Raw genomic sequence first — 14,768 nt, 5'->3', positions numbered from 1 at the left:
CAGAGAAATAGCGGTATAGTACAATGAAAAATACCTCACTTTTTACATCTCATGACGAGGCCCATCTATTTCTCCATACAAAATCATTGGTCCCATATAATGTTTGAAACAGTATATGATGAGCTCCACATAATGCTACAGTATATGTTGGTCCCCATCGATGAAGCTCCACTGTCTTATGGGCCCAAATAATGCTCCAAACATAATGGGCCCCATTTCTAATGCTCTAGTGTATAATGGGCCCTGTAAATGCTGCTCCAGTGTCTGATGTCCACCTTTGGAATGTTCCAGTGTATGGTGGGCCCCATCTATCATTCTCCAGAGTATAGTGCTCCCCAAAAATTGCTGTCCCAACATAGAAAACAATCAAATAAGTCTCCTCGCTAGGGAATCCCTGTACTTGTCTGGACAGGTGCTGTAGCTTGCTTAACAGCTCGCCAGCCGTTCTCACGCCCAGTATGGATTGCACGTGATTGTACAAAGGTTAGAAAGGGTACCGTATCCCTGGATAACATGTATGGATAGCGTACACATTCAAAATATATGTCTATACAGCATGAGGCAGGCTCAGACGGTGTTAGGCCCAGTATGGATTGCACGTCATTGCACAAAGGTTAGAAAGGGTACCGTATCCCCGGATAACATGTATGGATAGCGTACACATTCAAAATATATGTCTATACAGCATAAGGCAGGCTCAGACGGTGTTAGGCCCAGTATGGATTGCACGTCATTGCACAAAGGTTAGAAGGGGTACCGTATCCCCGGATAACATGTATGGATAGCGTACACATTCAAAATATATGTCTATACAGCATGAGGCAGGCTCAGACGGTGTTAGGCCCAGTATGGATTGCACGTCATTGCACAAAGGTTAGAAAGGGTACCGTATCCCTGGATAACATGTATGGATAGCGTACACATTCAAAATATATGTCTATACAGCATGAGGCAGGCTCAGACGGTGTTAGGCCCAGTATGGATTGCACGTCATTGCACAAAGGTTAGAAGGGGTACCGTATCCCCGGATAACAAGTATGGATAGCGTACACATTCAAAATATATGTCTATACAGCATGAGGCAGGCTCAGACGGTGTTAGGCCCAGTATGGATTGCACGTCATTGCACAAAGGTTAGAAGGGGTACCGTATCCCCGGATAACATGTATGGATAGCGTACACATTCAAAATATATGTCTATACAGCATGAGGCAGGCTCAGACGGTGTTAGGCCCAGTATGGATTGCACGTCATTGCACAAAGGTTAGAAGGGGTACCGTATCCCCGGATAACATGTATGGATAGCGTACACATTCAAAATATATGTCTATACAGCATGAGGCAGGCTCAGACGGTGTTAGGCCCAGTATGGATTGCACGTCATTGCACAAAGGTTAGAAAGGGTACCGTATCCCCGGATAACATGTATGGATAGCGTACACATTCAAAATATATGTCTATACAGCATGAGGCAGGCTCAGACGGTGTTAGGCCCAGTATTGATTGCACGTCATTGCACAAAGGTTAGAAAGGGTACCGTATCCCCGGATAACATGTATGGATAGCGTACACATTCAAAATATATGTCTATACAGCATGAGGCAGGCTCAGACGGTGTTAGGCCCAGTATGGATTGCACGTCATTGCACAAAGGTTAGAAAGGGTACCGTATCCCTGGATAACATGTATGGATAGCGTACACATTCAAAATATATGTCTATACAGCATGAGGCAGGCTCAGACGGTGTTAGGCCCAGTATGGATTGCACGTCATTGCACAAAGGTTAGAAGGGGTACCGTATCCCCGGATAACATGTATTGATAGCGTACACATTCAAAATATATGTCTATACAGCATGAGGCAGGCTCAGACGGTGTTAGGCCCAGTATGGATTGCACGTCATTGCACAAAGGTTAGAAGGGGTACCGTATCCCCGGATAACATGTATGGATAGCGTACACATTCAAAATATGTCTATACAGCATGAGGCAGGCTCAGACGGTGTTAGGCCCAGTATGGATTGCACGTCATTGCACAAAGGTTAGAAGGGGTACCGTATCCCCGGATAACATGTATGGATAGCGTACACATTCAAAATATATGTCTATACAGCATGAGGCAGGCTCAGACGGTGTTAGGCCCAGTATGGATTGCACGTCATTGCACAAAGGTTAGAAAGGGTACCGTATCCCTGGATAACATGTATGGATAGCGTACACATTCAAAATATATGTCTATACAGCATGAGGCAGGCTCAGACGGTGTTAGGCCCAGTATGGATTGCACGTCATTGCACAAAGGTTAGAAGGGGTACCGTATCCCCGGATAACATGTATGGATAGCGTACACATTCAAAATATATGTCTATACAGCAGGAGGCAGGCTCAGACGGTGTTAGGCCCAGTATGGATTGCACGTCATTGCACAAAGGTTAGAAAGGGTACCGTATCCCTGGATAACATGTATGGATAGCGTACACATTCAAAATATATGTCTATACAGCATGAGGCAGGCTCAGACGGTGTTATGCCCAGAATGGATTGCACGTCATTGCACAAAGGTTAGAAGGGGTACCGTATCCCCGGATAACATGTATGGATAGCGTACACATTCAAAATATATGTCTATACATCAGGAGGCAGGCTCAGACGGTGTCAGGCACAGTATGGATTTGACGGCCCAGATTACACAGCGGAGGAGCAGGGAGAGGTAAAGATTGCAAATGCTGGGGCCCTGGCCAAGCAAGGGGGGCACACTCGTGGGCGTCAGTACTGACACTGGGCCCCTCATAGTACAGCGGTGTGTCTGACGGCGGGTGTGCACCACCACCATCAGAGACACTTGATTGCACTATGAGGGACCCTGTGCCAGTGCCCGCGCCCAAGAGTCGGCCTACCCACCTGTCCAGGGCAACGGCACTCGCACGGTGTCGTCCGCTAGGTGGTGACCCCGGCCATGGGGGGGGAGGCAGCACAGTTAGGGAGTTTTAGAAAGTGGCATATGTTGATGTTGGACATTCAACTGATGCAAAAGGCGAAATAGGTGAAGTACCAGGAAGAGGTGGACCAAAGCAAGCCATTTTTCTGTCACCCTATGTGTCATCAGGGGAAGGTGGGACAAAATCCTTGGAAACCCATGCGTGGTTCATTTTAATGAAGGTTAGCTCATCCACATTTTGGGTTGACAGACGGTTCCTTTTTTCTGTCAGGATTGATCCAGCTGCACTGAAGACTCTTTCCGATAGCACACTTGCAGCTGGGCAAGCGAGCTCCTGTAAGGCATATTGTGCCAATTCAGGCCAGGTGTCCAGTTTAGCGGCACAATAGTCAAAGGGGAATGACCTGTGTGGGAGAACATCGATATGGGAGGAAAAGTAGTTTGTAACCATAGTTGACAACTGCTGTCTCCTGTCACTTTCCATCGATGCAGTATTACCAGTTGTGTGAGTGGTATTTGAAAAATCAGTCCACAACATTGTCATGAAACCCCTGTCTCCAACGCCACTTCTGCTGTGTGCACCACGAACACCTCTGCCAAGCTGCCCCCGGCCCGTACGGCTCGTGTGAGAACCATCACCGCTGCTGTGTGCTGGGAATGCCTCAAGCAACCGATTTACCAGAGTTGCTTGTTTATTAGCCAATATTAGGTCAAGGTTCTCCTGTGGCATGATGTTTTGTAATTTGCCTTTATAGCGTGGATCCAGGATGCTGGCCAACCAGTAGTCGTCATCGTTCATCATTTTGGCAATGCGGGGGTCCCTTTTTAGGATCCGCAAGGCATAATCTGACATGTGGGCCAATGTTCCCGGTGTCAATGATGCACTGCGAGTGCTGGGTGGAGGAGCACTTTCTGGCAAATCCACATCCCTCCAATCACGCACAAACCCTGTACCAGACCTTGCCACGCCAACATTTTCACTTGCCCCACGAAATGCATCCTCCTCCCCTAAGTAATCATCCCCATCATCCTCCTCCTCCTCCTCTTCTTCCTCCACCTCGTCCAGGAGAGGTCCCTGAGCAGACAATGGCTGAATGTCATCAAGGATTCCCTCCTCCTCTTCCTCCTCATCAACATTGGCTGCAGACGCCTGCTCCTTAAGGTGCGTCAAAGTTTGCATGAGCAGACGCATAAGTGGGATGCTCATGCTTAGGATGGCGTCGTCTGCGCTTACCAGCCGTGTGCATTCCTCAAAACACTGAAGGACTTTACAAAGGTCTTTCAGCTTCGACCACTGCACGCCTGTCAACTCCATGTCTGCTCTCAAAGTGCCTGGCCGTGTATCCTCCCACAAATGCATTATGGCCTGCCTCTGCTCGCACAGCCGCTCCACCATGTGCAGGGTGGAGTTCCACCTTGTTGCAATGTCGATAATGAGGCGGTGGTTGGGAAGGTGGAGCAATCGCTGCAGCTTCTGCATACGAACGGAGTGTACAGGCGACCGGAGGATGTGCGCGCACAGTCTTCGCACCTTCTGGAGCAGGGCTGTTAACTCCGGATAATTTTTGAGGAAGCACTGCACCACCAGGTTCAAGGTGTGAGCCAAGCAAGGTATGTGGCTGAGTTTTGAAAGGGCTATGGCTGCCACAAAATTACGGCCGTTATCACTAACTACCTTGCCTGCCTCAAGATGTACACTGCCCAGCCATGACTCAGTTTGTCGCTTCAAGTACTCGGCCAGCACCTCGGCGGTGTGTCTGTCGCCCAAACACATCATCTGCAACACAGCCTGCTGACGCTTTCCACTAGCTGCTCGATAGGGGGACACATCGTGTGCAACAGTGGCAGCTGCAGATGGAGTGCTCGTACGACTGCGCTCTGTGGACGAGCTGTCGCTTCTGGAGGAGGAGGAGGAGGAGGAGGGTCGAACGCCTACAGCCAACTGTTTCCTAGACCGTGGGCTAGGCAGCACTGTCCCACCACCGCTGTCCCCTGTGGACCCTGCATCCACCACATTAACCCAGTGCGCAGTGATGGACATGTAACGGCCCTGGCCATGCCGACTGGACCATGCATCAGTTGTGAGGTGCACCTTTCCGCTCACTGACTGCTTGAGTGCATGGACAATGCGGTCTTTCACATAATGGTGGAGGGCTGGGATGGCTTTGCGAGAGAAGAAGTGGCGACTGGGTAGGTCATAGCGTGGTACTGCATAGGCCATGAGTTCGCGGAAAGCTGTGCTTTCCACCAACCGAAAGGGCATCATCTCAAACGAGATTAGTTTGGCAATGTGGGCGTTCAAACCCAGTGTACGCGGATGAGAGACTGAGTACTTTCTTGACCTACTCATAGTGTCTGGGAGGGTGAGCTGGACTTGAGAGCTGCATATGGTGGAAGTAGCGGTGGACAGGGCGGACTGAGAGAGGGTTGATGATGGTGATGGAGTTGGTGTTCTTTCTGATGGCCTAGAATGAGTCTTTCGTTGATATAACAGTGGGATTCCCTGACTGCTGTGGCCTTGCAACGACACCTCAACATTTGCTGCTGTGCTAACCGGTGTGCTTACAGTGGGGGAAACAATGTAGCGTTGCTGACTACCTTCGTTGTGATCAGTTGCACATGTGGCACTTGAGGTTTGGTGTTGTGTCCACGCTTGCAAGTGCATGCTGGTTAAATGTCTAAGCATGCAACTGGTATTCAAATTTTTCAGATTTTTCCCTCGGCTAAAGGTCTTTGCGCACTTCTTACAGATAACCTTGGCCTGATCATGAGGATTTTGTTCAAAAAACTGCCACACTGCACTCTTCCTACTTTGGCAGACATTTTGCGGCCTAGCACACTGTGATCTTTTGACCCTCTGGACAAGCTGTCCAGCAACTCTTTTGATGTTTGGAACCTGTCTTTGGAGTGCTCCGGGCCTGCCAGATAACAGCTGTTGCGATGTCGATGTCTGCTGTGGATGCTCCTCATCTGAGCTATTGGAAGCAGCACCCTCTTCCCCCAATGGATGCCAATCTGGGTAAACAACTGGGTCATCCATCACCTCCTCTTCTATGTCATGTGCACCTTTCTCTGTGTCACCGTGTATGGTGGTATAGTGTGCGGGAAGGGGCACCTGAGTCTCATCAGGGTCAAAATCTGGCTCTGTACACTGCGAGGACAATGTAGTGCTCTGAGTGAATGTACCAGCAGAATCATCCATCAGCGGCTGTGCATCAGTGCACTCCATGTCAGATTCATCTTGGCCTGGGTAATTCACTATTTGACTTGATAATCCAGGCATGGTATGTGAAAACAGCTCCATGGAGTAATCAGTAGTATGGCCTGCGTCATCCTTCAATCTTGGTTGGGGTGAAGGACACAAGGAAAGGTGTGGTTCATGAACATGAGCCTCCAATGACGACTCAGTGCTTTTACTTTTTACAACTGAAGAAGAGGAGGCGATAGAGCTGGAGGCTGAGTCAGCAATGTAAGACAAAACTTTTTCCTGATGCTCTGCCTTTAAAAGCGGTTTGCCAACTCCTAGAAAACTAAGCGTTCGAGGCCTTATGTAGACAGACGATGACGCAGGGTCAGCACCTCCTGCATTTGGTCCTATTTTGCTCTTGCCACTACCATCAGATCCACCACCAACACCATCATTACCAGCTGCCAACCCCCGCCCAATTCCACAGCCTCTTCCACCAGCCTTCCTCATTTTTGGTAGAAATGTAGACAAAATCCAACAAACTATATAGTAATGTAAAACAAGGTACAAGGTGTCTATAGGACAGGGGAGTTTTAGAATTTCTGCACACACTTGTGGACACTGGACACTTGTGGATTGTGTGCGGCCCACTGATATCTGAGCGCTATGTGACACGCTCGATGGCACAGCTGCCTGTGACCAAAGTGACGAGAGGATAATGGAGATTTTGAATCTCTGCGTACACTTTTGGACACTGGACACTTGTGGATTGTGTGCGGCCCACTGATATCTGAGCGCTATGTGACACGCTCGATGGCACAGCTGCCTGTGACCAAAGTGACGAGAGGATAATGGAGATTTTGAATCTCTGCGTACACTTTTGGACACTGGACACTTGTGGATTGTGTGCGGCCCACTGATATCTGAGCGCTATGTGACACGCTCGATGGCACAGCTGCCTGTGACCAAAGTGACGAGAGGATAATGGAGATTTTGAATCTCTGTGTACACTTTTGGACACTGGACACTTGTGGATTGTGTGCGGCCCACTGATATCTGAGCGCTATGTGACACGCTCGATGGCACAGCTGCCTGTGACCAAAGTGACGAGAGGATAATGGAGATTTTGAATCTCTGCGTACACTTTTGGACACTGGACACTTGTGGATTGTGTGCGGCCCACTGATATCTGAGCGCTATGTGACACGCTTGATGGCACAGCTGCCTGTGACCAAAGTGACGAGAGGATAATGGAGATTTTGAATCTCTGCGTACACTTTTGGACACTGGACACTTGTGGATTGTGTGCGGCCCACTGATATCTGAGCGCTATGTGACACGCTCGATGGCACAGCTGCCTGTGACCAAAGTGACGAGAGGATAAGGGAGATTGGATTGCTTTTAAAAAAGCAGTTTGCGGAGCAGTGGGTAAACAGCAATGCCAGGAAGCCTTAGAAGGCAGCCCAACAACCAACACCACTGATACACCACAATATAGCCTCCCCTTGCACTGCACACACAGTGACTTGTGTGTTGTGCAGGCACAATCGCTAGCAGCAGAAGCAGTTTTTTTGTCTTCTTCCCTGCCTAACGCTCTCCCTACAGAATCAGCAGCAACCTCTCCCTATACTAAGATCGGCAGAAGTAAGATGGCGGTCGGCGTGCACGCCCTTTTATACCCCCTGTGACGCCCACCAAAGCAAGCCAATCACTTGCATGCCCTTCTGAAAGATGGTGGTGACCCGTGCCTATGTCATCACGTTGCCCACAGTGTCCGTGGATCCTGATTGGCTGAAAAAGAGCGCAAAACAAACTTTTGAAACGCGACTTTGGCGCGTAAGTCGCCGACCTTGTGGCCGACCTCATCCTAGGGTCGGGTTTCGTTTCATGAAACCCGACTTTGCTAAAAGTCGGCGACTTTTGAATTTTTTCGACCCGTTTCGCTCAACTCTAGTTATCACCTATAATATAATTTTTCAACTAATGAGAACTTTATACAAAAACATTTTTTTTATAATCCATTTTAAAGGGAATCTGTGAGTAGGATCAATCCTCCAAAGCCGTCTATATGGGACTGCAGATCATAGAGAGCTGAATAAAGTAATGTCTCGATGTCACGATCAGGGGTGTGATCTTTGGCCGCACACGGCTATCACATGTGCAGGGAGGCTTATCTTAGTTATCACTCCACTGCCACACTGTGATGAAAAAACAGCAAGCTAGTCTTGCCCTAACACTTTACCACAGGGGGGCTTATATTGGTTATCCTACCGCTGCCACAATAGGTTACAAGATGCCGGGATTTATGTATATCCCACTTTTCAGTTCCACTTTGGAACTCGCAGCTCTCCAGCGCTCCCTTATCCTCAGGTCAGTAAGAGAACTGCACCTAGGATAATTAGTCGCCGGTCGGCTACTTGCTTTGCAATGGCTATTAAGCCCATTGCAGCGAGGGAATTATAAATGCTTTGGTCGCAGCCACACAATCGGCTTATAAAACCCACTCCGTCACTGCCAGTGCTACCCACCTAGCTAAAACACACTTCGCTGACACCAGCTTCCGATCTCTCTATTAACATTTAAAATTAATAAAGGGGTACAAAACAAACCAAATTAGTAGCTTAATCACTTCAGGCACGTATGAATTTGTCACAGAGCAGGGAGACAGAACTAATAAATTTTATATTTATTCCAAAAAAAGATAGGCAGTGTTTGCAGAAGGTATAAAAGGATTTTACAAAATGAGACAATTAAAAGTATGTACAATGCGAATGCAAATAAAACAGGATTAAGGAAAGAAATAAACTCACATGTTGGTCAGATCATCTTAGGCAAAACCAGGCTAGGGGAGAGAAGCCAGATGTTCCAATACATTGAGGGGGTCTTGAGACAACAGTGTCCAGACAGCAACTAACTGGGGGGGCTCAGTTGCAGACTTATACATCTGGGCTTGCGACATCACTAAAGGGGCTGAATTATGGCTGCCCTCCCCTTCTCTGAGTACAGACTTGGTTCTGATTCTGAAAACTTCTAATAATCATAACTGGGCTTGAGAACCTAGCAGAATAACGGCAGACACATCACCCTAGCTTATCTTGAAATCAGCTTTCTGTTGACTCCAAACACTGGCTGTATGTTAGAAATCCATTTCTCTGGTTCTGTTAGTGCTGGAACCGGGAAAAACACGGGCTATGAAGCTTAGTCGACGCACGTCCCAGATATGTTATTTTCATATTTCTGTCATTGGCTGGGTCCGAGTTATGGCCTCTTTAATATCTCCCTTATATACAGCAAGCACATGTTACAGATAAAGAAGCCCCTTGCTGTGAGGCGGGAAATCAGTCACTGTTATTTCAGGTTACACTGAGTGTGTGTGTGAGCTGAGGGGGAATGAACAAGAAGGAGTGAGGAGAGCTGTAGTTTCAGGTTACAGGCTGCGAGTGAGCCGAAATTTGCAGGCAAAGGGAAAAGAACAGGGGGGGTCAAACCCTCACCACTGACATAGCAGAGTTCAGTATGTGAATAGAAGATTCTGCAATGTGATAATCGGGGGAATCTTACGTCATTTTTACATTATCGTTACACTTGATATCTGTGATCCAATATTTTATTCCACAGAAATCTACATTTTCTTAATATGTTAGAGAGACAGAAGTGTAATCCTCATGAAGCATCCCTAAGGTTGGAAGGGAACTTTAAAGACTCATTGTATGCTCTGTGTTGTATAAATTACTTTTTGCATCTTGTTAACTGTTGTTATAACTATTGCAAAATGTCCACCATATCTGAGGAAATTAATAGCTCATTGATTGTTCCTGCCTTGTGTTCCTCTGCGTATTGTATTTGACCACCTGCTAACACCTGAAGTTACATCATAGTGAGTATGACTTCAGAATGTATGACTATACGGCCTTCTATACATAGCCCACTGAAACCTTTGGTGTAAGCAACATCCTTGAAAACCCCCCTCCTTTTCTGCCATAGCGAGCAGGCATGACCCCTAATGCCTGTGAGTCCCGCCACACCAAAAGTGCCTTTTCGACACCATCTAATGCCCACATATCTATACCAATATCATTTAAATGGACCCCATCTGACTGCAAAAATTCCCTGGAATGCAACAAATCCTTATTAATACTGTATAATAATAAAACACTACTAAAAATTGTTGGGGGAGGGGGGGTGGAATCTTATAACATATGAAGCCGGACATAAGACCGGTACCTTGCAGACTCCCATTGACCAATCTTTTTCACAGCTTTAACCCCCAAACCCCAGCGAGCAGCCTCAGTGGCTGCCCCAATCTAAAATGAATGAGAACCAAACTCTAAACCATTCAAACCACAACGACCTAATCTACGCCTGAAAATGGTAATAAACTGATATAGCGATAACGTAGATCTATCTTGATGTAACAAAAAGGAACCCGATGTTGGACCTCTCACCTCCAAACATGAAGAAACCCACCTATCCGGGCATTCAAACAAACCTTCCACACCCCACAATTCCACCAAACAACCCTTATCGGCCATATTGGTCTTTGACTGCTTCAAATAGCACCAAACTGCCTCCTCTGAGTACACCACATCCTGTGATAACAGACAACCATGACATTTTACATTCCTGCTTACCAGCTCACTAACCCTAAATGCACCATAAAAATGCCAAAACAAAGCTCGCCCCAAATAGCTGACATTCATATTCCGAACTACACATAGTGCCAAGTCAATGCAAAAACTTACCCAATATTTCAAACGATTCCAGGCACCCCCAATCCTTTACCGGATAGCTCCTCCAGAATGCTTTCATTGTCTGGTGAACCAAAAAATCCTTGGTAAAGTCCCTCCAACCCAGTAATTTAAAGAAAAATGCCAAACCTTTTAACCTATCAGCTACCACCGAGAATGACAAACCCACCTGAAATGCTCTGCTGATCATAAACAACAATAAATAGGGACGGTCTGCTTCAGTTACCTGCTCGCCAGCCAACTCCTCGAGCTCCTGCCAAAGACGCCACGCAGAAACATACCGAAACCAGGTACTGGGGTTAGCAGAACACCTCACCAGATTCAACACTGAACGGACACTAGATCCCACAACCACTGGGGCCAATCGGTCTCCCACCGTCGAAAACGATCCTACTGGAAGCGAGACAATGCATCAGCTATTGAATTCTGAGCACCCAGTACATGATCAGCACAAAACCAGACACTAAAATCCAAACACCTGAGCACAAGGTGGCACATGAGAGAGAGAACCGGCAATGATCCAGCTGACAAGTTGTTAATACAATGCACTACACTCAGGTTGTCACAGAAGAAACACACTTTCTTGTTCCTCAGCTCAGTGCCCCAAACTTCCAAACCCACCACAATAGGAAATATTTCCAGCAATGCCATGTTTCTTGTTAAACCTGCACCTTTCCATGATTCCGGCCACTCTCCAACACACCATTTTCCACCGAAATAGGCCCCAAAACTACAAGAACCAGGCACGTCTGGGAGCAAAATCATATCCACATTAGACATGACATGATCCATCCATACCGACCTGTCATTATATGATTGATGGAAATCCGCCCAGACACACAAATCCGCCTTGTGCTCCAAACTTAATCTCACAAAATGCAACGGATGTTTTATGCCTGCCGTCGTCTGAGCTAACCACCGGGAAAAAACTCGTCCCATGGGTAAAATTCTACATGAAAAAATTCAACTTATCCAAAAGAGACTGCAATTGGAGCAGGCACAATTTATTCGCCCCCAATGCCTCCTGCACACAAAACTTCAGGTCTAACAACTTATCTTCTGGCAAGTGGCATTCCATCCTGACAGAATACAATTCAATTCCTAAAAACTTCAAAACCGTGGTGGGGCCCTCAGTTTTCTCCGGGGCCAATGGAATGCCAAAACAAGATGCTACCTGTTCAACCGTTCTAAGCAGCAAAGAACAAACCGAGGACCCAGCCGGTCCAATACACAAGAAATAATCTAAATAGTGCAAGACTGAATCCAAGCCGATTCCTCCCTCACTACCCATTCAATAAAACAACTAAACTTTTCAAAATAGGAACATAAGATCGAACAACCCATCGGTAAACAATCCAAATAATACTGGCCATCCCCAAAACAGCCGAGTAAATAAAAACTCTCGGGGTGCACAGGAAGCAGATGAAAAGCGGACTCAATGTTTTTGCCATGAGAGATCTTTTCCCAGCCTCCGCCCCCAGTCCACAGCCTTGTCAAAGAAACAAACAATACAGACGCCAAATCCAGATCAATACCATTATTAACTGAACTGATCTGAGGGTATGATAAGTGATGGATTAACTGAAACGTGCTAGCCTCCTTTTTGGGCACAACTTGAAATGGCTATGAGACCCTCTGCAGCCTGAACATTCGTGCTTATACTTACAGGATGCACCGAAACGGCAATGCTGCTCATTAAACTGCCAGCACACACCTTTTCTGGAACCTGCCGAGGATGCCAATGAATTGGCAGCGCCCCCAGTACTCCTGGGAAAGGACTGCAAGGCCGACTTCAGTGCTGCCATCAACTGCAACCACAAACTAATCTCCTTGTAGTCCCACCATAAACTCGAACGGACCACTTTTCTTTGCCTGAACTGTTCGTCGTACCTCAGCCAGTCCATCCCGCCATAAACCCGGTATGCTTCACTAATGAAATCTAAATACCAGAACAACGCAGAACAGTTCTCCAGAGCTTTCTCCCCAATGACACTCGCTCATGTGGTAAACACCTGCAGCCAGTTCTGAAAAGTGTGGGGAATAAGGCCATAATGCCTACGCTCCTCCCCATCCTTCTTACTCTCATCAGGCTTTACCCTGTCCAGATTAAACTTCTCTAACGGTAACAGAGAAAAAATTTCCATGTACTCATCCTTCCATATTTTTTCTTGCACCTCCTGCTTCAAATGAGCCCCTAAGGGCCATCAAAGCAAACATAAACTTCACCCCTCACTCTGTCATCCAACCTTTACATGTCCTGGAATCACAGCAGCTGCTGGTGATGCAACCGTCTCATTAGCCGGAACTGGAGTAACCACAACTGGTGCAGGAATTCCTCCACTAACAGCCACCGGGGTCTCCACAACCGCCGTTGACCTCGAACCTCAGCCCAACCCTGCCAAACTCCGCTAGGACCTGCCACAGGTGACAAAACCCCCCACACCATACTAAAAAATTCCAACACCACATCACTCACATGTTCATTAGCAGCCGCACTACTAGCCGCCATAACCCTCTGAAAACACCGCTCCCTCAAATCCACATAATCTACATTCCCCCAAGGCGCATGTAAACCACATAACTTACAAAGCTGACTACAAAAAAGCCTCGGAACAGCTGTTTTGTGTCCTCTGCGTCGATTACCCTCACTTTCTTCACTGCTAGATGAAATCTGGCCCTCTTCTTCAGAGGCAGAGTCAGGCTCGGGGACATCGCCAGGTAAACCCGACATGGTCAAACCACCGCTAGACCTATCCACAATAGCGCATCATCTGGGAGTAGGAGAGTCTTCAATTGCACACCTGCAGCCCCCATTCCTAGCAGCAATCTGCCCTTTCCTGTGGGCATCGTACCGGCCCTCGCTGCTGCCAACATCCTGTTTGGGTCATTTCCTAGCCCCCAACACTTGTCTTCCAGATCTCTGCAGCCAAGGTCCTGCTGCTCCTCCTGAAGCCTGGGCTCTGTGGGGATGCACAGCCGCTCATCCAGGTCAGCTCCAGCTGTCAGGGTCTCTCTCCTGCTCCCCGCTGCTGCATGGGCCCGGAGTGGTTGCACCTGCTGCTCTTCTGTGTCAGCTCCAGCTGACCGGTTTACCCTCCTTCCTCTTTCCGCTCCATGGGCCAGGCATTCTTCACAGTCAGCTCCAAATGATCGGTCCTTTCCCTTGGCTGCTCCCTGGGCCCGGCCGCTCTTCTGATGGCTCCTTCCACCCTGCAGCAGGAGAGGCCCTGCTCATCTGTGCCGGCCGCACTTCCTGGTCAGTGGTACCAAATGACAGGGATGACAACACAAGAGGGAAGAGCCAACAACGTCACTCATCCCTGCTTGTGGACCAGGCCAATGCCATGGAATTCCTCCAGCGGCTGATGGATGCTGGGGCTGCCCCTGCAATCCGGAGGGGTCCCTTGAGGGGCTTTGCAGTCAGCGCCTGGTCTGGGGAGTCACTTCCGGGCTGAGTCTTTCCAGCGGTGTGGACCGCCTGGCATGTCTCTGAGGCGCTACGGCTGCAGCCACTTCAGTGGTCCTCTCTTCAGCATTCCACTGCTGCATCTGGTCCTGGAGCCACTGCTCTCTGTTAAGGCTCAGATCTCCTGAACAAGAGTCTCCATTGTTCAGGATACCAGATATTCAAGGTACGCTAACACTATCCTAAATCTGCAACCCCCAACTGTCCCTCACCTTTTGTACCCCCCACAGGGATACCTCCCACTAGCCAATCAAATAATCACACATCTTCCTGACCCTATACTCCTCCCCCATAAATTCACGCACAAACTCACCTTAACCCCTTACCACCACGAAATATAGCCTAGCAGACCTCCTGAGTCATAAGACCCTATGGGGGATACAGTCCGGGCCATTACTTTACCCAGATAAAATTAGCCTTCTATGAGAA

This window comes from Dendrobates tinctorius, unplaced genomic scaffold (genome assembly GCF_039654945.1).
Source record: "Dendrobates tinctorius isolate UK_male_01 unplaced genomic scaffold, ASM3965494v1 ptg000309l, whole genome shotgun sequence".
Taxonomy (NCBI): domain Eukaryota; kingdom Metazoa; phylum Chordata; class Amphibia; order Anura; family Dendrobatidae; genus Dendrobates; species Dendrobates tinctorius.
This window is presented reverse-complemented; position numbering follows the sequence as displayed.